This window comes from Manis javanica, chromosome 11 (genome assembly GCF_040802235.1).
Source record: "Manis javanica isolate MJ-LG chromosome 11, MJ_LKY, whole genome shotgun sequence".
Taxonomy (NCBI): domain Eukaryota; kingdom Metazoa; phylum Chordata; class Mammalia; order Pholidota; family Manidae; genus Manis; species Manis javanica.
Window position 1 is genome coordinate 38905738 of NC_133166.1, and position 24259 is coordinate 38929996.

At 50.1% G+C, this 24259-nt stretch overlaps 1 protein-coding gene across 2 annotated transcripts in view; it reads right to left on the reverse strand.

Moving 5' to 3' along the window:
• Positions 1-21481, reverse strand: part of PTPN5 (protein tyrosine phosphatase non-receptor type 5) — a 51167-nt gene extending 29686 nt beyond the window's left edge. For both annotated transcript variants that reach the window (XM_017671477.3, XM_073216310.1), the window contains exon 1: positions 21088-21481. The gene's annotated coding sequence lies outside the window, so the exon portion shown is untranslated. The remainder of the gene's footprint in view (positions 1-21087) is intronic.
• Between the last annotated feature and the right edge of the window lie 2778 nt (positions 21482-24259).

Genomic DNA, 24259 nt, shown 5'->3' on the forward strand with positions numbered 1-24259 from the left:
GCTTACTATGTGCAAAGCACTTAACAAACTTATCATACTGAGTCTCCATCATGACCCCATGAATAAGGGATCATTCAACAGACTCAGAGAAGTTAAGTAACTTGTTCAAAATCACACAACCCATTAGGGTAGAGCTGGGTATGAAATTATGGTCTAGGACCCCAGGCTCATACTCCCACTGCTGTGTCACTTTGTCTCCTAATTCCTGTGGGTTTGAACCATGGGTGAGCAAGCAGAGGGGTCTGGGTAACACACAGTCTGTGTCCAGCTCCCCAAGGCCTGCAAGTGCCCTCTGCCTTAGGCAGTGGAAGTGGTATGCAAAACTCTTCTCCAGAGATAGCTATAAAAAGGTAGCTATATATTTTTTCCACATATTCTAAATGTTCTATTTCTTTCTGAAATCAGAAAACCCTCTTTCTAGCCCATCAGGATACCCTCTAGGACTATACTGGGGTCTAGCTTTTCTTTACCCAATGAACTGGAAAAAAGTTGCTGGAGATGAGCCAGACCCCGTGAAGTGTCTACAGCACAGACATATCCTGAGGCAACTGCACAGCTCACAGGGGCTCCCCGCCTTTGGACATGGCCTGATACGCAGCTGTGGGCTCCAGTGGCCCCACCTGCCCTTCGTGTCTCTGACCCCTGGCAGTAGCTGACTGACCCAGGGCTGGACCCACCAACCAGGCGGGGTTAATTAGATCCTTTCCCCTGCACCTCTCAGATGCCTCCTGGAAGGCCTGAAGCCTGCAGTTGCTGGTGCTAAACTATGGTAGCCACAGTGCCCTGGAGAGATGGTCCCAAACCATCTGCTGCCAAGGGCCTCAGAGCTGCTTTGTTTCTGCCCATCCTGAGTCTTGATTGGCCAATGTGTCTGTCAAGACCATGAGATGCCCCAGGATCCTTCAATAAATTTCAACTTTTTAGCTTCAGCCAATGGATTTTGATTTCTGAACTTAGCAACCAAAAGAAACTTTAATACAACCTTGCTAGCATAAGACTTCTAGGAAGTCTAAGAGATCAGCTGCCTTTCTGCCCACTAGTTCTGCAATCCTGCCTCTTGGACTGGTCCTGAGGCTGATTCTGGGCCCAGATGCAGCTCTGAAACACTAAGAGGAGACAGTCTGGTTTAAGGGTGACCCTCTGACATCTGCTCTCAACTGGAATTGCATTATTTTATCTTTTCCTTCAAATGGCAGAGCCTCTGAGAATTCCAAATTCCCTCTCTCCTGCGGAGAAAGGGCTGCTGGAATCAAGGCCCTTTAAATGTCTTCTGAGTCCCTCCACTTCGGTCCATCTCCACCACCTACATCTTGGTCCTTTGATGACTACTCCTCCAGCATCTACTCATGCTGGCCTCCAAAACGTTCTCCAGATAGGCTCCAATACATATGGCTTCCCAGGTTATACAGTTTACAACCTGCACAACTCAGTGAGACAGGCCTGTGCTAGACTCAACTCTTTCAAAACTCATTTATCATATAATCTTCCCTGAAAAAATACTTTAATGGCATCCTATTGCACTTAAGACAAAGATAAACATCCTTGAACAGTTTACTAGATCTTATATGGTCTGATTCCTGCTTATCCCTCCAACATTATTTTCTGCCTCTTTGATCTCTCATTCCAGCTACACTGAACAGGCTCTTTTCTTTACAACACCTTTGCATGTGCTCTCTCTCTGCCTGGAGAGCTTCCCCAGCCCTACTTCCCAGGGTTCTTTACTCATAGCACTTGGCACAGTTTGAAATTTCATTTTAATTTATGTCACTACTTGACTGTCATTAGAAATAAGCTATATGAGGACAGGGACCACCACTTCTGTATCTTCAAAGCCTCACATGATGCCCAGCTCATAGTAGGTCATCAATAAGTAAATACTTGTTAAATAAGTGAACATTGCCCTGACCTTCTTGAAAAAGCCTCAGAAGCCCCAGACATGGCCATTATCTAAGCTGACTTGAGGGCGGGTCTCTGTGATGCCACTTGGAACCCTCCTCCACGGTGTTGTCCAAAGCAGTCACCTACCTGGAAGGCCCCTTGTAGCAGAGGAGGAAACTGAGGCACAGAATGGGGCTCTGACCTGCTCCAGGTGATATAGTGAGTTGGTGGCCATGGAGATTGGGACTGAGAACACCTATCCCCATCTCCCAATCCTGAGCTTTTTCTTTTTCTATCCTAAAAGGCACCCCAGCTGGAGGGCACCCCATGAGGGCTGGTCCCTGGCTAGGTGCAGAAAGGGAACCAAGGTACTGAGATACCTCTGGAAGGGGACCCATATGTGACTCACAGCTGCTTTCACACCTTGAGCCTCCCATGCCCCAAGCTGTGTTCAGAATAGCTCAGTGCTGCATGTGTACAGCAGACTCTATAAATAAGCTTCCTAGAAAATGACTAATTTCATAATCAGAAAAGCTGAAAGAGTAGCACCTCTCGTCTGTGGAGGAAAATGGAGTGAGAGTGTGCTGTTGGACCCTGTGGTTGAAGGGCTCCAGGCAACCTCAGCCAACACCGTATGTCTAGGTTGTTCAGGGCAGGGTTTCTGTTAGATTTCCAAAGAGAAGAGATGGTCCATTCAGACTGGAGGGAGAAACCCAGTCTCTGGGCACTGCCCTCCTTCCTCCCTGCAAAGAGCGGAAATAGCTGCTTTGAGGGGATTAATGCAGGCTCCTTCTCTCTCCTTTGGGCAACAGGAGCAGAAAGCTGGCCTGGGACAACAGGCAGTGACTTGCTGGGCTGGCTCTCTACTGCTGGCTCTTAGAACCTGAGAACTCCAGAGATAAAGGGACTTGGAAATCACCCAGCCTGTCCCTCCCTCACTGATGGAGCATGTCCAGGAGGGAGAGAACCTTCCCAAAGCCACTGCCTCATTCAACAAGCGTTTGCTGAGTGCCTCCTGGGAGCAAGGCACCAAAGCTATCCTACGAATACAGTGGCAGACAAGCCAGACCTCTCCCTACACAGCTCCAGTCTTCTCTGGGAGACATATGAGCAAACATGATTGCACCCACACCTGCTTTAATGGGCATATGCACCCCATACCTTAGGAAGCTCCGCTTGTAGTGAGGGGGTGGGAGGAGGAAGTCTTCAGCAAGGGGAAGATAGGAACTGGTTCTTAAAGGATGTTTCTAGGTGGATGAGGGGTCACAAGGGAAAGAACTTCCGTTGTAGTGCAAACAGCAGGAGCAAGGCACAGAGGCCTGAGATGCAGGGAATATGGGGCACTAACCGGAAGTAGGCTGGGCAGTGGGCTGGGAGGTGGGGGGGGCCAAGCCTCGGCATAGGCACATCGGCAAGAAGCAGGCCTCACATCCACAGATCCTGCCTCCCGTGTGGGGCAGCCCTCTTCCACTTCACCACAGGGCTTCCCCTGAACTGAGAGGTTCAGTTCAGGGCCTGGGCTGGGCAGATGTCTGTGATGGGAAGGGGACCAGGGGCATGTGTTTGAGGAATGGACGTTAGACCCAGCTGGTGGCATCTGATCTGCTCCCAAACTACTACTTTTATTTTGTGTAAATATTCACATAACATAAAAGTCACCATTTCAACCATTTTTAAAGTGGACAATTCAGTGGCGCTTAATACATTTATAATGCTGTGCAACCACCTCCATAATCTCATTCCAGAACAGATGTGTCACCCTTAAAGGAAACCCTGGCCCCACTAGGGAGTCACTCCCCTTCTCCACCCGCCCCAGCCGCAGGCACCCACTCATCTGCTTCCTGACACTACAGATTTGCCTCTTGTGGATATTTCACATAAATGAAATCATACAGTATGGGGCCTTTTGTGTCTGGCTTCTTTCACTGAGCATGTTTAACATGTACCAGTACTTTACTCCTGTTTATGGCTCAATAATATCCACTGTGTGGCTACATTACATTTTATCTATCCATTCATCAAGTGATGGATGTCTAGGTTATTTCCACCTTTTGACTTGTGAACAGTGCTGCCATAAATCAAACTTCTCTTTTAAACTCTGCTCTCAACATGCTCATGACTTTGGGTAATCCTCTCTCACCCTGGGCTCCTGGGGCCTCATCTATAAAATAAAGTGGTCAGACTCCAAGCCCCTTGCAGCCCCAAGATGATGTTATCACTGCCATCTGTTCATTTGTGTGTGTGAAGGCAATGCATACCATGCAGCTACTCCAGCAGGGCTGGGTGCCGGAGACCCGGCCTGGACCAGCCCACCTAGTCTTGCCAGAGCTCATGGCTGGTGGGAGAGACACAGAGCAGACAGCTGCAGGGGGCTGGGTGAAGTGTTCTAACAGAGGCCTCTCTGGACAGGGCTAGGAGCACCTCACCTCTGCCTGGCGGATTGGAGGGGGATGGGTGGGTGCTGTTACATCCTGGAGTGGCTGCCAGCTTTACCCCAGATTTATGCAGAGAAATAGCTGACAGGTTTGGGGAAGGAGGCAGAGGAGCCTGTGCCCCCTTCTCAGGTGGGTGAGGGGTGAGGAGCTGGAAGGCTAAAGTCAGGATTCCTGGGTGTGAGGCTCATCCCTCAGGAACCTGCTGATCCAACCCCAGGCAGACATGCCCTCTATCTTGGGCTTCATGCTTCCTGGGGCCCCAGAGCCCTCAGACACCTCTCACCATCACCATGGAGCTCCTTCTACCCTTCCAAAGCTCCTGTCCCACCAGACATCTCTATTTTCTGAATCAAACCTATCCACTCCCACTTATAAGCCTTTGTCGATGCTATTTCCTCAGCCTGGAATTTCCTTTTCCTCTTCTGCCAAATCTTACTCATTCTCAATGTCACCTCTTCCATGGAGCACTCCCTGATCTCTGGGGAGGAATTAAGCTCTCCTATCTCTGAGCTCCCCCACAGCCCCTGGCTCACACTCCTCTCCGCCTCTTACTTTGTTCTGCAACTATAGTTAGCTGTTTCTGCACCTGCCCCCCACAGGTTCCAATGACTTGAGAGCATCCCCACCCCCTCAGCCACCTCTGCATCCCAGGTGTTCAGGGCCTAAGCCTGTTAATAAAGATGCAAAAGGTCAAATGGAGGGCATTGGCAGGGTCTCAGGGTTAGCGGCTGGGGGGACTCAGGGGTGGAGGAGAATCTAGGTAGGAGTTTGCCAATCTAGAAAAAATGGCCAGACCACAGCCAGAAAGTGGCCCATAAAGCCATCCAGTATGCTCAGCACAGAGGGCAGAGCTCATGCTGGTTTCATGGAAAGCAAATGACTGAGCTGACCATCTCATGCAAACAAGTCACGGGTCCCAGAGCAGGCACGTGGAGGCAGCTCGCCCTTCTCTATGGGGTGAGCTGCAGGGAAGCATATGCATTCTGGCTCCTAACGCATTCCCAAGGAGTCAGCATGGGCAAAGGTGCCATCTGGGGCCAGGGCAAGAAGCTTTCTTAGCAAAAAGCACACAGGAGATATGAATGGAGAAGAGGCCAGCTTTAGAACATCCAGAGGGGGAAACTGAGGCAAGAGAGGTTAAAATGACTTGCCTCAGGTCATACACAGTGTGTGAACAGTTGTTTTCAGGTAGTTAACAAAATCCAGATTTCCTTTGGGAGTTACCTTTCCCTTCCCCTGGTGCTCTGTCTGTTCCTTGCCACAGGGAGGGTCCAAGACCAGAAGTCAGTTATATGTCATTCTCTTCCATATTCCAAAACCTTCTAATAAATGGCTATTTTTGCCCACGTTACTTAGTTTCTGTTGCTGGCAACTGAAGAACTCAGACTGATGCAGGCGGCAAACTTGTGGAGCAGGCAGGCTCTGAGCCCAGGACTCCCAATGCTCAGTTCACTGCTATTTCCATCCTGCCAAGCTGCCTACCCGCCCTGCCCAGCTGCCCACTGTCCAGCCATCTGTCCCCATGTCTGAGCAGACTGCAAACTTGGACTGTTCTGGATCCCAAACACAGGGTCTGAGTGTTCTCTTCTTGGGATGTGCCCAGATAAGTGACTTCTCCTTACTTGCTCTGCGGGTGGGAGACCAGGTTGTAGGTGGGGCAGAGACCCAAGGGAAGGGAAGATAGGAGGGAGCTGGAGAGGCCTGGCCCACAGAGGGGCTCAGGCAACACAGTTTTCCATCTTTCATGTGAGTCTAATTCAGAGTCTGGCCTATTCATTTGTTCAGCTGGTATTTAGCTAACACCTACCGCGTGCAGGCCCTGGTCCAAGACCCTGGGAATACCATGAACTAGAGCTTCTCACAGAATGATGGGAATTCAGGTAAGCAAATGGCAATGGCCATGCTTGGCCGCTGGTGTCCTATTTGATGGGAGAAATTCAGGGTGCTGTGGGAGTGCTGACCAGGCCCTTAACAGGATTCCCAGGAAGGGAGCTGTGAGGAGGCTTGAAGGAGGAGCAGGGTCAGCAGCTGTGGAATAAGACAGGGGCAGGTGGGGTGTTCCAGGCAGAAGGGGAGGATGTGAATGGGCCCAGAGTTGACAAAAAGCAGGGCACATTCAAGGAATGGGGAGGAATTCAGTCTGACAAGGGGAATGTAGAAAAGGAATATGACATGGGACAGGGAAATTGACTGAAATGCTTGTTGTGACATTTTTCCTTCTTGTTTTGCTTCTCTATCTCCTTCCTTCCAGAGAGGTAAGGCGGCCCTGAATTCTTAAGAGCAGCTCTAGAAGGACCATACTTTCACACTTGTATTTTCTAGATGAGGAAATGAAGATTCAGAGGAGTACCCTGGTCTGCCCCAGGCCTCATAGCTAGTAATGACAGATCTGCCCCTCACTGGCCACGTTCCTGAGCCCTTTCTCTTCTGGCTTCCAGCCTTTGTTGAAAACAATGCTCTGAAAACAGGAAGAGATGAACATGAATGAAACAGCAGACTACAGCACCTGTGCTGTATGTTCTAACAAATCCTCACCATAGGTCCATGAGGAAGCAACCCCATTTTACAGATGAAGAAACTAAAGTTCAGGGAATGAGCTGACTCTGCCAGGCTCACAGTGGAGGAGCCGAGGTAACTCCATCTTGCCTGGCCCCTTACTAAGGCCCTGAAGCTCACTGTCATGGGGCCATTAGCTTTGTGTGCCCTCGCCAGGGATACAGTGACTGGATGTCCTGCTCTGAACCATGTCCTTAGGTCTCTCCACCCGAAGCAGCAGCCCAGGGATGCCTCCTTGGGAGACTGGCTTGAGTAAGGAGTGGGATGATGGCAGCTGTGTTCCATTATTAGAGCAACAAATGCACTCACTGGCCAGCCCTGGGCTCTAGTCCTAGGCCACCATGTGACCTTGGGCCAGTCATTTCCTCTGAGTCCTAGTAGCCCCAAATGAAAATCAAAGGAATTGAATTTATTGCCTTTTATAGGTCTTTCCTTAAGGTCAACCTTCAATTCCAGGGCTGCCAAAGTTTAATGAAGTGGATGGTGGTGGAGCAGCAGGGAACCAGCAGAGGGTGCTCTCAGCACCAGGGAAACAAGGCCTTGGTCCATGAAGCCTGGCAGTGGACCAAAGCTTTATTTAAACTATTCAGTGTACAGCCTCTGACATGGACCTTCCTGTTTCCCCTGCCTCATACTCTATCTGGCACCAGGCAGGTACTCAAGACATCTTTCTCAAAAAAATAAATGAAATATGGGCTAGAGTTTGCCCAGCCTTCCAGTGTGGAGGGCAGATCCACCCCAGCCATTTACTGATGGTTGCCAGGTTCAGCTGTGACGATCAGATAGTCCTATGCATATGGTGGAGCCCAGATATCAACTAAAGAGCAGGATTTCAGAGTTCAAAGGTCATCTGGTTTAACCCTCTGTTCTCTAAGACTTGGAAACACTCCATTCTGCTCCCTCTCTCTAAAGCTCCCCTCCCCCAGGTACAGTTTAGTTTACAATGAGAAAACAATCATAAACATGAAGGCGCGATCACACCTCTCATGGGGGTGTTCTGGTATCTTCATTCAGTTAGACGCTCACTGCTACCTATAAGCCTTGGAAAGCACTTTCTGCTTCACTGGAAAAACCCCTTTGTTCTTTCTCTGCTTTAAACCCTTTCAAGATCCTGTTCCCCTGCCACCTCTCCTGCAGAACCCCCCAACCCTCTTTAGGAAGACCTAGTATTCCCCTGGCTGCTCTCACCTCTGATTGGTAATCATCTATCAATGCCCGTATCTCGGACTCATGCGGGGCTACCTATACGCAAACCTGGGGTTTACAATCATGGCTACCTCCTTTTAGGAGTGCCTACTGTGTGCTGGATACCATGCCATGTACCTGCATTACTTCATTCACTTCTCACTCTAACCCTATGAGCTAAACACAGTCAGTATCCCCCGCCTACACTTGCGGAGACTGGGACTAGGAGAGACTGAGTCACTTGCTCAGGGTCACACAGTTGGTGAGTGGCAGAACCAAGCATCAGACTCAGTTTGCCTCAACCCCAGGCCCAAGCTTTATTTAAACTATTCAGTGTACAGCCTCTGACATGGACCTTCCTGTTTCCCCTGCCTCATACTCTATCTGGCACCAGGCAGGTACTCAAGACATCTTTCTCAAAAAAATAAATGAAATATGGGCTAGAGTTTGAGCATGTATGAAATCATTAAAAACACCACAAAGCATGGGCTCTGGGATTGGGCTGCTCACGTATGAATCAGGGGTCCTCCCCTGACTACCCGATCCTGGGCCAGATACTTGACTTCTCTGTGCCTCAGTTTCTTCATCTATGAAATGGGGATAACAGTGTCTCTACATCAGAGGGTTCCTTAAGAAGATTAAATGAATTTTGATCCTCACATGAAGTTTTTACATCAGATGCAAGGAAAATGCTAGAAAAAGACCCAGAAAGCTCCGGAAAATGTTTGTTACCATCATCTTGTGTGTCAGGCATTACCTGCTTCTCAGTTAATACAGCTCTTCTTTCACCAGATAGGTGAGATCCATGAAGACTCTATGATGAGTCTTGGGGTATACTAGTAAACTGGTTCTCAGGAAAAAAATACTAAATAAAAAATTTAAAGCCCTAATTTGTGGCGTTTGCCAGTTTCCATGGTGTCAGTGCTCCCAAATGGCTGATTTCAAACTTACGGATGTTAGGAACGATGATGCTGCCAGTCGTGGGGGAGGTCAGGAGCTTTACTTCAACTCTCTGTGCCTCAGTTCTCTCTTCTATAAACAGGACCAGTAGCAGTGCCCCGCTCATACTATCATGGTGCTGAATAAACATAAGGCCCTTTGAAGGATGCCTTGCACTTGGTGCGTAAGTGTTAACATACAGTGTCACCTAATATCGTTGAGTTTTAACAACACTCTTCCTCGTTGCTGCTTGTCTGGCTCTGACGCCGGCCCAATCCCAGCACCTGGCCTTTGGCCTGGTGCCCTGGCAGGCAGCTCTCTGTCTTGGTCATTTGCCTTCTAGGACTGGGGCCTTGTCCACTCTCATGGTTCTCCCCACTCCATCTGGTGCTAGAATTCAGACTTAGCCTATGGTGGGTACACACCCACCTGACCACAAAGGATTTTGTGCTTCTGTTGTCTGCCTGCCTCTGGCTTCAGCCTTACCATGTCTCTGGTGCCAGCACTCAGCCTAGGCTACCATGGCGGCCTGTGCCTGGTTCTAGCTTGTCCCTGATGGCCCCATTTGTCACCAGCTCTGCTCTTTGTGCACTCAAGGGGTGGGGGTGGGGAGAAGCTGGGCTTCACAGCTAGATATGCTCCCGCCTGAGGCTAGGGAGGCCTCTAGTTCCTGTGTGCCCCGCTATGAGGTCTGTCCTCCACCATGGCCCCCACCCTGAGATTTAACCCCCTGTGATTGGTTTCCAGTTCTTTAACCCACCCTTCCCAAGGGCTCTAGGTCTGACTCTGGGGACCTGCAAACAACCTGCCAGAGGGAAGAGGACTCAGTTCTGTGGGGAAGCCCCACTCATCCTCAAGCTGCTCTGAACTGCATTTTTCTTGTATACTGCACGAACCCTGGAGCAGTGATCCCACAGGCTGGGAAGATCCTGGCACTGCAGGGATGGATGGGAGAGTCAGGCAAACTGAGTCAGAGGCAGGGAAGGCAGAGTTTGCATTTGGAAACATTAGCTAGGTCTGAGGCTCCTTTGCCAGGAAAGGGAGCAGAGTGTGAGCCAGGAAGTCAGGTGGAATGGGAAAGAAAAGAAAGCCAGACGGGACTAGGAGTCAAGGTTGAAAAGGGTCTGACCTCCTGAATTCAGATTTAATAAATATCAGCTGCATACCTACTATGTGCCATGTGCTTTCTAATACCTTCTTACACTAGACCCTTGCTACAACCTTCTGAAAAAAGCATCATTTCCTCATTTTGCATAGGTTGTACTACGCACTTGGAGGGGTTAGAGCCTGGCATGAGTGCAGGTAAGTGGTCACCTGGGTCATCAATGGAGTACACGGGACAGAGCCTGGTCCTGGGCCAAGGATGGCTCATGCTCTTACTGCCTTGTGCCAGTGAACTGCTAGAAGCCTGGGGCCCAGGGTGGGCTGTCAACAAAGGTCCTCAGTCATGGGTAAAATCCCCCAAAACATGACAGGCTTACCATTCTGAGGTCACACACCTTAAGGAAACCATGGTTCTCTGGAAAGAGGAAGGATTCGGAGACAGAGAGGCCTGGTTGAAATATTGTGCTCTGCCACCTTCTCCCCACGCGGTCCCCAGTCAGTGTCTTAACCACTCTGACCCTGTTTCTTCCATTGGGACATGGCAGCAGTAAGAGGGGCCTGCCGCAGAGTTGTGGCAGACTGTGGAAATAGCTGAAGGACAGAGAGCACCAGGTGCCCTGAGCAGACACCCTCCTCCTCGTTGCTGCTGGCCCTGCTCAAGGCTTCACCCTTGGCCACTAAGTCAGCCCAGTGCAGGAGATGCTCCTGCTCTTCGTACCAGACAGCAGGGGTCAGCTTCCTATTTCCTTAGCCTGTCAGGGGTTCCTGGAGCGCACAAGAAAAATGCAATTCAGAGCAGCTTGAGGATGACTGGGAACTGAGTCCTCTTCCCCCTGGAATGTTGTTTCCAGGTTCCCAGAGTCAGAACCAGAGCCCTTGGGAAGGGTGGGTTGAAGAACTGGAAACCCAGCTTCGTAGGATTCCCCAAATCCTTCTCTGCCCTTCTCTGCCTTACCTCCCAGCCACATGCACTCTGTCTCCCCTGCTCCTCCTTCCTGGACAGCCCTGCCTGCTCATTCTCTGTGAGCTGTGGCCTCCTGTCCTACCAAGACCTGCCTCAGCTCATGCCTCCTCCAGGAAGCCTCCCCAGTGAGTCGAGTGCACACTGACCTGTTTCTGCCTGATTTCTTTCCCCAGCATTTGACTTGTGGCTCAGAATCTGGCAACAGACTATATCCCACCTGGGGCTGCTCCCTGGCTCTCCTGGGATGTGCAGCATACCCATCATCCCTGAAGATTCCCTCTTCCTCCTGTCCAGTCAGCACCTGCCCTCCAAGGGAACTGTTGCTTCTGTGAGCAGCCCAGGCTGAGAAGGGCTAGGGACAGGCCTCCTTCTATATTGCCCACAACAGGGAGCCCAGGGCAGAGGAGGAGGGATGGAAGGCAGGGTGATACGCATTTGGCTCCTTCATATACACTCTGATCGGGAAGGAGGAAGAAGTGAGTGAAAAGGAGTGACAGAGGAGGGAAGGGCAATTGAGACTGAGGACCAGGGTCCTAAGAGAACAGATCAGGCCCCTGATTCAGCTGCCTTGCATCATGCTTGAAGGCTATCTATGGAGTATCCCCCTGATTATGTAACTCCCTGGCTCAATACTCCTCTCTGAAAACCCTTGGAATTCACTTCCTGCAGGAAGCCTTCCCTGATGGACTCTGATCTTCTTCCTGTCCCCTTGGCTGTCTGTTCTGCACAACTTTGTGCTCATCAATGTCATTTTCCATGACGCAGAGTCCTCTGGGGAAGGGCTGGAAGTCTCTGCCTCACTGGTACTGTTTCACTCTACATTTATCATCTGTAGTCAGATATGGGTTATACTGGGTTCTACTGACCACCTTTCTTTTATCAGCTTGAGGGTGGCTTGGAATATATTTTGCAGATATTTTAAACCCAGTTTGCCTCCAAGATAATTTTGAGACAAGGTCTGCTATAATTTTATGTCCATTTCTTTACTATCAGGCTCTGGATTAGGCCTATAAGGATACACAGATGACTAAGACCCAGCCCCTGCCCTCGACCAGCTTCCAGTCCAGCGAGTAGAGTCAGAAATGTACTAAATGTCAACTGAGGCCGTCTGATGGAGGGCCTGGGAGGGCATGACAGGAAGGTCCGGGAAGCTGTGCGGGTGGATGATGTCTGAGCATCTGAAGGACAAGCAGGAGTTCAGCAGACAGTGGGGAGGGCAGTCCAGGCAGAAAGCGCTGCAGGGGCAAAGGCCTGCACAGATGCAAGGCAGGGTAAGCCAGGAGGAGGGCCCCTTTGTGTGGCTGGAGACAGGGCAGGAGAGGGGATTCTCATCACACAGCAGAGGCCTTTGTGCATCAGGCTAAGACATACTGCCTTTAACTCATGGGCCATTGTCCCCAGCCCGATTAAGGCAGGGATCGCCATTCTAGGTGGCATTTAAAAATCTGTGTGAGTCAGGGGATGAGGTGCAAGGACACTGATGGGTCTCCAAAACTACTTTTTGACACAAAAGACCACATGCTAGGATTCTGTTTACATGAAGATCAAGAGCAGACAAACCATCTACAATGACAGAAATGGAAGGGGCAACAGTTCCCTCGGAGGGCAGGTGCTGACTGGACAGGAGGAAGAGGGAATCTTCAGGGATGATGGGTATGCTCCACATCCCAGTCATGGTGATGGCGGTATGATTTCTTTCAATCACCAAAACTCAGAATGCTTAAGGTCTGTGTGTTTCCCTGTTCATAAAATATATCTTAAAAATATATCACACACTCAGGAAAAAGTTTGTGAGTGTTGCTGACTGTCACAGTAACTGAAGGTTGCTACTGGCAAATACTTAGGGGATAGGGACAGGGATGCCTTCACAACAAAGAACTCTCCATTCAAAGGCCAGGAAGGTTCTTGTTGAACAATCATACAATATTGTATGCAAGCCACGGGGAGCCACAAGGGGTTTGAAGAGCAGAGAGAAATGGTTACATCTGGGTCTGGGGAAAGCAGGGCTTTGGTGGTGACGGATGCCCACAAGGTCCAGGTATCTCGGTGCAGTGAAGTGGTGCAGAAGTGCACATATGGCCTCCACTGCCACTCCTGGGCCTTGTATTTGGCCAGCTCCTGCCTGCTGGTCCAAGGCTGCCCTCTGAGGCCCCCACAAGGGGTTGAAGGGAGGACAGCTAGGGTAGTCAGAGGCTGCAGATGCCAGAGGGAAAAGGACATGGTCCACCCCGGCCTCCCTGCCTCATGATAAGCACCAGAGATAACAAATGGCCATCTTCTTCTGAAATGGACTATCAGTGAGGTGGGGTGCCCTGGGAGTCAGAGTCTCTGGAAATGGGACTGGCTAATGCAGCTGCTACAGTAAACCATCTTCCTCAATCAGGGGCAGAAGAACACAGCCGACTTCCAGTAAAATGCTCACCTGGCCCTTTCTTTCAGGAAGTCTTCTCGGACCTCCAAGCTGGGCAGGTGCCTCTCCTGTATTCCCACAGCCCTGGCCTGTCACCAGAGTACAGTTATTGCCTAGGTCTGAATTCTGGCTCTGCTATTTACTTGCTGTGTGTTCTTGGCAGTTTACTTAAGATCTTTGAATCCTTAAGCTGAGGCTAAAAATCTGCCCTGAACTGTTAGGAAGATTAGGTGAGATAATGCGGTAAGCACTCAGAATAAGTCAGTGCTTATCATCATGATGGCGCATATCAGTACAGACCCTGTTGCCAGGTTACTTTTCCAGCGCTCCCAGCAGTTGTAAGCTCCTTGAGGGCAGGGTTCTCATGGCCGTGATGATTTCGTGGCACAGTAAACACCTGTATGCATGAATGAATTCCATCCACTAACATCTCTCCTGAGAGCTTTCTTTTTCTACCCACAATGTCTCTACATCACAGAAACTCTTCAGAAGTGGAAGCTGGATTCATTTTTATTCCCTCCCCTCTTCTACCCTCTGTTTGACCTCCAAGGCCGTGCAGAATCCACAAAACTTTACTTTTTTAAATTAATGGCTTCTTCCTAGACTCCCAACTTTTAAGATTTTATTCAGTGGTCTTTTTCATTCTAGCCCCACCAAAATCCTTTTTTAAAAAAGCATTCCAAGGTTCCTCAGAAAGTTAAACATAGAATTACCATGTGATCCAGTGAATCCACTTCTAGGTATATATCTAAAAACTGAGAGCAGAGGCTCAAACAGATACTTGAACATCAATGTTCATAGCAGCATTATTCAAAGGGCCAGAAGGTGGAAGCACCCCAAGTGTCCAACAGTGGATGAATATATAAACAAAACGGGCTATATACATAAAATGGAGTATTAGCCTTAAAAAGGAAGGGCATTCTGACACATAATACAACATGAATGAACTCTGAGGGCATTATCTAAGTGCAATAAGTCAGATACAAAAGGACAAATATCGTATGATTCCACTTACATGAGGTACCTAGAATAAGTGAATCCATAGAGACAGAAAGGAGAATACAGGCTATTGGAAGCTGGGAGAAATGAGGAGTTATCGTGTAATGGGAACAGAGTTTCAGTTTTGCAAGATGAAGAGTTCTATGGATAGATGGGGATGGTTGCACAACAGTGTGAATGTATTTAATACCATTGAACTGTCCACTTAAATACAGTTAAAATAGTAAGTTTTAGGTACTTTACCATATTTTTAAAAAGCACCCCAAAGTGAACCAGAAAAATACTGGAGGGCCTCCATCTGAGGTCTGGCAGAGCTGGATGCCCCTCTCCCACCTTCACTGCTCTGTGGACGTCGGCCTCCTGACCCCTGACTTCCCTCTCCTTGTCTCCACGGCTCCAGCTCCTACTCCAGCATCCCATTCTCCTTTTACCCCAGAACCCAGGGCCATGGCATTTGTGTCCATGACGCCAACCTGCACCTGTCCACAGTCATCACTCTCTTTCCCTTGCGTACTTCTCTAAGCCCCCTTGGCCACATCATACCCTCTTGAGGATGCCTCAAACAGATGCCTTGAGCATCTGAGATCGAAACGCTGTGCTTGATGGTCACTACTGCCCATGTCCACCAATGAAAACATGGCCTTGAGCATCTGAGATGGAAAGGCTGTGCTTGATGGTCACTACTGCCCATGTCCACCAATGAAAACATGGCGGAACAAAACACGGTTAAGCCATTGAGGATAAGATAATGATCATGTATGAACACAGAGGTCATGATAAAATTCTAAGTGAAAAATGTAGGCTACAAAATTAGCTGCGGATGGATTTCAACTATTAAAAAGTACTGATCAATAGAAGAAATGGAATGGGACAAACAAAATCATGGTAACTTCACATTTGTTCTACGGTACAGTTGTGTTATTTTTACAATGTGTATTTTTTAAATGTTGGGCAACACTGTTAGATTGATGATGAAATACACAATTTGTGTTGGAGTTGACTCCAGACACCCACGTTACCCATCCCAGAAGGCCACAGTCCCTCAGCAGTGGCTTCCAGAGAGTTGGGGGAGAGGGGGAATATTTCAACTCTTAAGAAAGACATGTTGAAGCTTGGTATATCTCTAATGACTTCAACTGACCGACCACCTTGTCATGCAAAGGAAGGGCAACTTAGGGTCTTTATTTTGCCATCACAGTAATTAGGAGATTTGGCCATGAACAGTTTATCCCCTACATTCGTCCAAAGTTAGGAATTCTCACCAGGAGGCTTGCTCCCTCACCAATCTGCAAACTGTGGATCCCCACATTTCTCTAGAGGGGATCCCTTCCCAGCCCCGTACTGTACCCCAGGTAAGGACACTAGAGTCAGGGTTGCTTCTGGGGGACAGGAAGGAGGGTGGCTTTTACTCCATGTGCCACAACCAGTGGGAAAAGCTTTCTTCCATTTGAGTCTTGCAATTTTGGAATTTTGCTAGACTTGGTGGCCAAGATGCTCACCCCACATCTTACTAGATGCAGAAAAGATGGAGACAATATTGAAGAATGGGGGAAAACCTTATTTTCCATAATGCCATGGTTTAAAGGAAGGAGGAGCTTTTTGGTGATGTCTTTGTTCAAAAACTAGAAGGGTTTCTTGTTTTCCTGGGCTGATATGAGTTTCCAGTTTCTAGAGATGACAAGACACATATAGAATCCGATAGAATTTGGACCAGGACAACCTAGAGAGTCTCTGATTCTAAGAAGGCTTAGATCACATGTCAACTTGCCTAATATCCATTCTAATATCTGGCTCCATCTACTTAATGGGAGCATCCCATCTTCTTTATGACAGGACCACCTGTCTGCCTCCCATCTACCAAATCACCTGAGTGCCACAGACAGCCCCACCCCCACACTGTGACAGTGATCCCTGTCCTCCAGGAAGAAAATAACATGGGCCCACAGCTATCATAGGCCACAGAGCTTGGTGCCTCAGAGGCCCCAGAAACCCAAACCCTACTTCCCAGAGATGGGGAAACTGAGTTTGGGAGAGGGGGAAGGGTCTTGTCCCAGGCACTTAACCATGAGTAAGCTTAGGACTGAACACAGGTGCTTACAGACAGACAGCTGTGTTGACCCACACTGGCAAGAACGTATTACCTGGTGAGTTCTAAAATTTTTAGTAAAGGGTGCTGTCTATTTTGAAATGTTCACATACATCCTGTATTCAACGTAACGCAGATGAAAGCTTTAAATGATTAGCATTCTTCTGGAGTTTTTCCATTCCCACTTGTAGATCTATTTGAACAATTAGGTGCCTGAAGAATTTATACTTCTATAAATAACTTCTCCCATCCCACTACCCTGTTTTGCCTTTTGGGGAATTTGGAAATTTATTGGAGAAGGTAAGAATTCTTTATCCTGCTAGTATGGACCTCTGTGCTAGAGATGAGTTTCTTTAAAATCTCTCCGAGGGAAGTGGTTGAGGGCAAAGGAGTTGCACAGAGGAAATATGGAATGAAGCCAGAAGGTCGTAGATGTGCAGTGGAAGGCAGGTAAGAGAACACCAAAAATGTTACCATACTGTCCGTACAGGTATGCTTTACCATTTAGTCTTAATCAATTGCAGTGTTGAGAGCAAGCCATACTGAATTAAATATGCAGATTTGTCTCAAATTTTCATGCCTGAATGGCAACACATTCAAATCATCTGAGCTTTATCATTTTGATCACACTCAGCTTACTATGCCCTAACTATGGCATAATAACTTTATTTAGTGATTCATATAAGTCCAAGATAGGCAGTTTTGTACACAAACAGTCATTTCCAATATTCATTCATTCAACAACTATTTAGTGAGCCGTTGCTGAGTGCCAGGCTTGGTTTGCTCAGCACTAAGGATACAAGGAAAACAGGACTCAGGACTCATTAGCACCACGTGATTTTTTATTCCTCCGGCCTGGAAACACCTACACGACCTGGCCTCACCTCTCTCTCCTGCCTTCTCCTTACCACCCTGCCTCCAGGCCTCTCTCTCACAGCCACACTTCCGGAGCCCTGCAAGCACCCAGCTATTCTTACTCCAGGGCCTCTGCATTTGTGGTCCCCTCTTCCTAGAATGCTGTTCTCCCAGGCCTCCTCCTCACTTCATTCAGGTCTTTGTTCAACTATCACCTCCTCAAAGACAATGCTATTTGAAGGCAAATCTCTTCCTCCACTCCCTGCAACCACCCCTCATTTTTCTCCAGAGCATTGCTCACCCCTCGAAATGTTATAACTTTGTTTATGTTTTATTTTCTGACTCCCTTGGTAGAGTTTGGGCAGGAAGTTCATCTCCTTCAGCAATGTATCCCCAGAGCCTGAACAGCCTGGCACACAACAGATGTTTATGTATATTTGGAGAATGAATGAATGAACGAACAAACTGGCTCTTGACAGTTGGGGTGCCGGGTGAGCCAGCTTTGCAGGATTCGTTATGGCTCCCTGTTAGATTCATGGCCCCTGCTCCTGAGCCTCCCACTCTCCTTCCTAGCAGGCTCCTTGTGTGAACAGCATCCTTAGACACTCAGGCTCAAAACCTTGCCATCCCTTCTCATTCCTCCCTCCCCCTAGCACCCACATCCAATCTGCTGCCAATTTTGATGACACTGTGGCCTCCTGCATCACAACTCCTTTTCTCTTTATTCTTACAATCCCCTAGACCAGACCCTCCTTATCTCTTATCTAGACCAATGCCATTGTTTCCTACTTGGGTTACTGGCCAGCAGGCTTTCTCTCTCTAATCTGTTCTCCACTGGGCAGCCAGAGCGAGTTTCCTAATGGCCAGGTTTGATCACGTCTCTCTTCCCCACTTAAAAACTACAGAACAATCTCTTAGCACAGCACTCAATACCCCCAGCAGCTGACTCCATGTCCACCCAGCCTTCCTTGTTACAGCTGCTCTTCGATCCTTTTGCTCCAGTTGCAACAAACCACTTTTTAGTTTCTACAAATGCCCTAGGGAGCCCTCAATGCCTGTTTCTTCTTCATGCTGTTTCCACTGCTATCCCTTCAGTCTCCTAGCATACAAATCATTTAGTGCAAATGCTACCCTACCTTCTCCGAAAAGCCATCCCTGACTTCCCAGGAGAATAAAATCCATCCTTTTTCTCTACTCTTACCAAAAGGTCATCTGTCTCTTTTAGGACTTGTCTTGGAAAGCACAGACAATCTGACACGGAAGAAAGAGTTTAGAATCTGGACTCAGATGATCTGTGCTGGAGGCACAGCTCTCTGACTCTGAGACTTTTAAAGTATGCACCTTAGAGAAGCTGACTCTGTGTCTTAATGTTTGACACTACATGTATTATTAAATTCAATCATGCTTAGGTTCAGATAACTGATAAACAAAAATGTTCCTTCTCCCAGGGAGGTTTCATGGATGTCTTAGGATGGTTGAGCCCAGGAACAGGTCAGTCAGGGAAGAATTTTTGGAGGGATGGGATTTTGAGGCTCTAAAACCCCAGGTCCTTGGGCAATGTGACGAGGGAAAAAAGTGGACCATATAGCCGTAAGGCTGCAACCCTAATGGTATTTATAGCTATGGATTCCTGAGCTTTTTCTATGTCCTAGGCACTGTGCTAAATATCCTACATACATTATCTCATCTCATTGTATTCCCTCACAGAGTGATGGAAAAGGAAAACCAGATCCACAGCAGTTATGTAAATATAAATGCCCCCAAACTTCCAACAGTTTGGACCTGAAAGATATCCTGAAAATATCTAATCCAATCACCTTCTTTTCAGATGGAGAAACAGACCCAGAGAGGTTATGAGCATGTACTGAAACTGTCCAGCCAGCAAGGAGGGGACTGGGCCTGGAACCCAGGTCTCTTCACTCAGGGTGGGGGCTGCTGCCTTGCAAAAACCTGCGGCCACCACTCATTAAGTCTGGAGGAATGGTGCTTCTGGAGCACAATGCCATTTAAGTGGAGTACATTGTGGGTGGTGGGCCCTGGAGTTATGCCACCTGGTCACCTTGGCTCTGCTCTTTGCTCAGCCCACTCAAGAAAGGTCTTGAGACAAGAGCCTTAGGCCCCGAGGATGGAACATTGCCATGCCGCCTTGCCAACTACCCCATCCAACGGAGTCTCCTTAAAGAGACTAACAAAGTCTCCATTCACTTATTCTGCTTGTACTCCTTCAACATACCTCTTGGGGCTCCATCTCTGCACCAGGCTCAGCTCTGGGGACACCAGCTGCCCTTGAGGGGGCCTTGCACTGACTCACCACCAGAGCTTGATGGGGTTGTAATAACTCAAGCTTCTCCAGATCTTTGTCAGCAACATCAAGAGGCTGCGCTCAACAGACATCAAGGAGGAAGGGGCTGCCCAGCATGAAAACTTGGGACCTCCAGGAAGGGCAGATGACAGGGGCTTAGTTGGATTAGAAAACCTAGGCCCTTAAGGAGGAGGGGAGAGAGACTGGGAAGGCACACAATTGGGTCAAAGGGGGGGAACGTGTTGACTCTGAAATGTCACAACAACTGGCCCAACCCAGGACACAGGCTCAGTGATTCCTGGGAGAACCAGGACTAATACCCTGGAATCAGATCTCCTTTCTAGGGCTGCTTCATTCTCCCAAACTAAATTCCAAACCTGGAGTCCTTGCATAAGAGAGCTCCCCTTTGAGTCGGTATCAGGCAAATTAAAGCCCAAACTTTTTTTTTTTTTTTTTTTTACAGTAAGCATGGTAGCAAATGAATGGCACAGGCCTTTCCATGTGGGGGCAGGGCTGGAATTACAAAGACCTTTCTGGTACACTCATGTGTTTTTGGGTTGTGGGCATTCAGTGGGGCTAGGATTGAATTATGTGTGTTGAGGGGATAAAATATGAAAGCCAGGGACCCCAGATTCCAATGCAGGCTTTGTCACTAACTCTTCAGCGACCTTGGTCAGGCCACCTCATTGAGCCTCAGTTTCCCCATCTATAAAATGAAGGGTTTAAATGAGTTCCAAAGGTTCATCTGGTCCTGAGCCTCTAAGCCACGTGGTCCTTGGTAAGGTAAGCCCCTCAGGCTTTGTCCCCAGCCATCTCCACGTTTTGCAGGGGCCTGGGCCTCATCCAGGAAAAAAGGACATGCTGGGGGAAGGGAAGGCGCTGGGCTTTATTCTGGGGGTGGGTGGGGGAGTGTGTAGTTTAAGCTGCCCAGTCCGGGGGAGAAGTAGGGAGGGGAAGGCCCGGAGCTGTGGTTTACAGACCAGCAAGCTAGCGGCGATCTCCAATCTCCCTCCGGAGCTTTAGACCATGGAGAGGCGACGCAGCCAAAAGCCGCGCGCGCACCAGCCTCGGCCGCGGAGGCTCGGACCCGGGACCACTCTCTCGATCCTTCCCCGGAACTGTGCACAAGCGTCGTGGGGAGTGGCTGCTGCTCTGTCCCCACTACCCAGTGCCGGGCCCCCTCCCTGCGTGGAGGACCCCTTCCCCAGTCCGGGGGCGCCGGGAGCCCCATGGGGGCGTGGCGGTGGCGGGCTCCGGCTTCTCGGCCCTGGGGGCTGGAGGAGGTCTCAGCTGTGGGGCCGCCCCAGGAGGGACCCGGCGCCCTCCACCTTCTGGTTCCCCACACAAAGGCGCCGACGGAGGCACCGCACTTACCGGCCAGAGCGGGCTCCGGGCGCCGGCGAGCGGGCGGGCACGCTGGCGGGAGGATGTGAGCGCGCGAGTGTGCGTGTGTCTGCGTGCGTTCCTGTGTGTGTCTGCGCGAGTGTGTGTGCGACAGGGGCCGCGCTGAGCTCTTTGCGTCTGCGTGTGCGGGGGCGGTCGTCCGTCGGTCCGTCCGCCCAGCGCTCAGTCCCGCGCTCCGTGCGCGCTCCCTCGCCCCACCGCCCCATCAAATACGCTTCAGCTGCGGAGTGTCGGGCGCAGCCGCCGGATGGGCTCGGCACCCACTAGCCCCTGCTCCGCCCCGCCCCCGGGCGGGCAGGCGCCGCTCCCCGGGAATTACGCAGGGCCCGCGGGCCCGCGGGGAGCTCCGGCAGCGCCAGGGCCCGAGAAGGGCGGGATGGCGGCCCCTTCATCTCCGACCCGGATCTCAGGCGCCCCCTCCCCCTAACTCCGTGCAGAGTGCCTGCACGCGCCACCCCCGCGCGGAGGTTGCCTGGACTGGGAGGGCGGGGGAGCGGGAGCCCCGCATCCGTTCCATTCATGATTTTCTCCTCCCCGGAGCCCCGGGCCCGGGCTGCGCCGCTACGGCGACCGCCAGAGGGACCCCGGCGGGGCCGTATGCGACCAATCTGGTGCGGGACGGACAGGTAGACAGATGGGAGTAGGTCGAAGCGAGGCAAAGGGGTAAGAGCTGGGGTGTGAGGGTGGGTTGCATGGAGGAGGTGCTGTGGCGCTCCCCTCATGATGCTCACACGATGCCTACACCTACACAAGCGGAGTGGTTGCACACCGGGGCGCACTCCGTGCCGGGTGCCCAGGACCCGCTCCAGGGCACGGAGAAGGCTCCCGCCTTCACACCTTTCCCTGTTCAGTCTCTGGGGAGCAAGACCTCTGTCCGCCTGATCTAGCTTGCCTGACGCGCGTCGCGGAACGCGCACCTGTCCTGGCTTTCTCTTGGGCACCAGGGGCCCGGACGCGCAAGGAGCTGCCCACGTGTCCCAACACAATCTCCCATTCTCCAGGCTGGCACCTGGCCGGCAGGAGGTTCCTCATATTCCATCCTATGGGGGCTTTTTGAGACCTTGGGCTGTACCCAGGTCAGGGATCTTAAGCTCCGTTTTACATGGAGAAACCGAGGTGCACCACCATGTTTCCAGCCACCATTCTCTTTCTCCTGGATGTCTGCAGTAGCCTGCTTACTGGTCTTCCTTCTTGCACCCTTGGGCCCCTGCAGTGGAATCACTACGTAGCAGTCAGAGCGATCCTTTTAAAACAAGTCAGATCACAATGTTCCTTCTTTTACTGGGAATCCTACAGTGGCTTGCCATTTCCTCTGAGAGAAGGCTAACAGCCTCCGAGGCCTCTCATGAGCTGACTCCCTTTCTTCCTACTGCTCCATTCACACTGGCCTTTTTAATGCATCACCAAAATGGCAGCCACCCCGTGGCCTCTGTACCTTTGCACTATTTTTAAAGCCTGGAAAACTTCCCCCCAGATAGTCACATGGCTTGCTCCTCTACCTCTTAAATGTGTCACCTCAAAGACGCCTTCTGTGACATCCTATTTTAAATAGCAGGCACCCTCCACCCCCATTTTCTCCATGGTAGTCATGACTTCTATTTGTTCACTGGCCGGTCACTTCCAGTTCTCACTCTCACTTCCGTCCTCTGGCATCTTGTCCTCCAGCCTCACCAAACTACTTTGTTCTCTGAACAAGCTGCTTTCCCATTTCTAGCCTTTGTTCACGCTATGCTTTCAGCCTGGAATGCCATCCCCCTGTGTCCTTCCTAATTTTTAAGGTCCAGTGCAGATACTTCCTTTTCCGTGGGACCATCCCTCATATTCCCAGGGACACTCAGCACTCATTCCTTTCTGTCACTCACCCACCCGTCTGTCACAAGGAACTGTGATAGCAGTTGTCTTTTTTCCCAAGTGCCCTATGAACTCCTGGGGTAGGGCTGGGTCTGTGCTCTCTCCCCAGTTCCCAGCACAGTAGAGCCCATCAGTATATGTTTATGAATCAAGAGCAGGGAACGAGAGGCCTGGGCCTTTATTAGATTTTGTTCCTAGGTAGGGCATAGAGCCCAGCAAGGTCTTCTTATTATCCTCAAGTAGCTTCCTGTGGGAGGAGAGGAAGGATCAGATATCAGGTAAGTAGGCCGTGATGCTTGGCCTGTATGGAAGTGTGGGTAGACATGTCAGTTGGTGCTCAAGGACTCACTCTTCCACCAGGAGAGCATCATCGCTGTGGTCCAGGATAAGGCTGATTTTTCCGATGTCCTCAGAGTAACAAACGGCTACCATAAATGAGCGTTTAGTATGTGCCACGCACCATTTTGTGTGTTTTTGATGCGCTGCTCTGTTTAATCTTCATGAAAACTTTAGGAGGTAGGCATTTTGATATCACCGTTTTCAGAAGAGGAACCAGAAAGAATGAGTGACTTACTTCACGTCTTACAGTTGATGTGTGAGGTGTGTGTGTCTCAAATTTAGACGTGGCGGGTTGCAAAGCTGCAGCCCACAGAGCAGGAGTGCAGTGACAGTGAAGGCCCTGGGCGGTGGGGGGGCAGGGAGGCATGTAGGAGGAGCCCGGGGGGCCTCCACACGTTCGCAGGGCCCAGACTCTTGCTGAAGCCAGCTTGGACGCCACGGAGGCATGGGGGCCTCGCAGGCTTGTCAGTGGTCCCCGTGAAGGAGGCTGGTCATTCCCCTTCATAATGTCTACTTCAGAGGGCCAGAGCTGCCTCCCAGACTTTTCTAGCCCTGTGCTCTGGGTTCCAAGCGCAGCCCCAGCTGTCAGATGTGGATAGCGAAGCCCATCTGAAAGGGTCATGGTGAGGAGGAGGCATGACAATGTACCTAGAAAATAGGAGGGGCTCCCAAAATTCTCTTTGTCCTTTGCTTTTGTAGGGCGTTTCTACCACATAGGGGTATACCTTGTCCTATTTCTTCTCACCCTGTTCCTGCCCTGCACACCCTTTTGTTGAAGAGTTTCAGATTCCCATAGTCCATTGAGTGTTGCCCCGGGGTGCAGTTAAGTAAGGACTTTAACAAGAAGCTGTCTGGGTGGCTTCCCTGCACCCTCTCCTTTAGTCTGCACAGGCATCTGAGGAGGGAGGTACTGTCATTACTGATAAGGAAACTGAAGCCCAGAGAGGTCCAG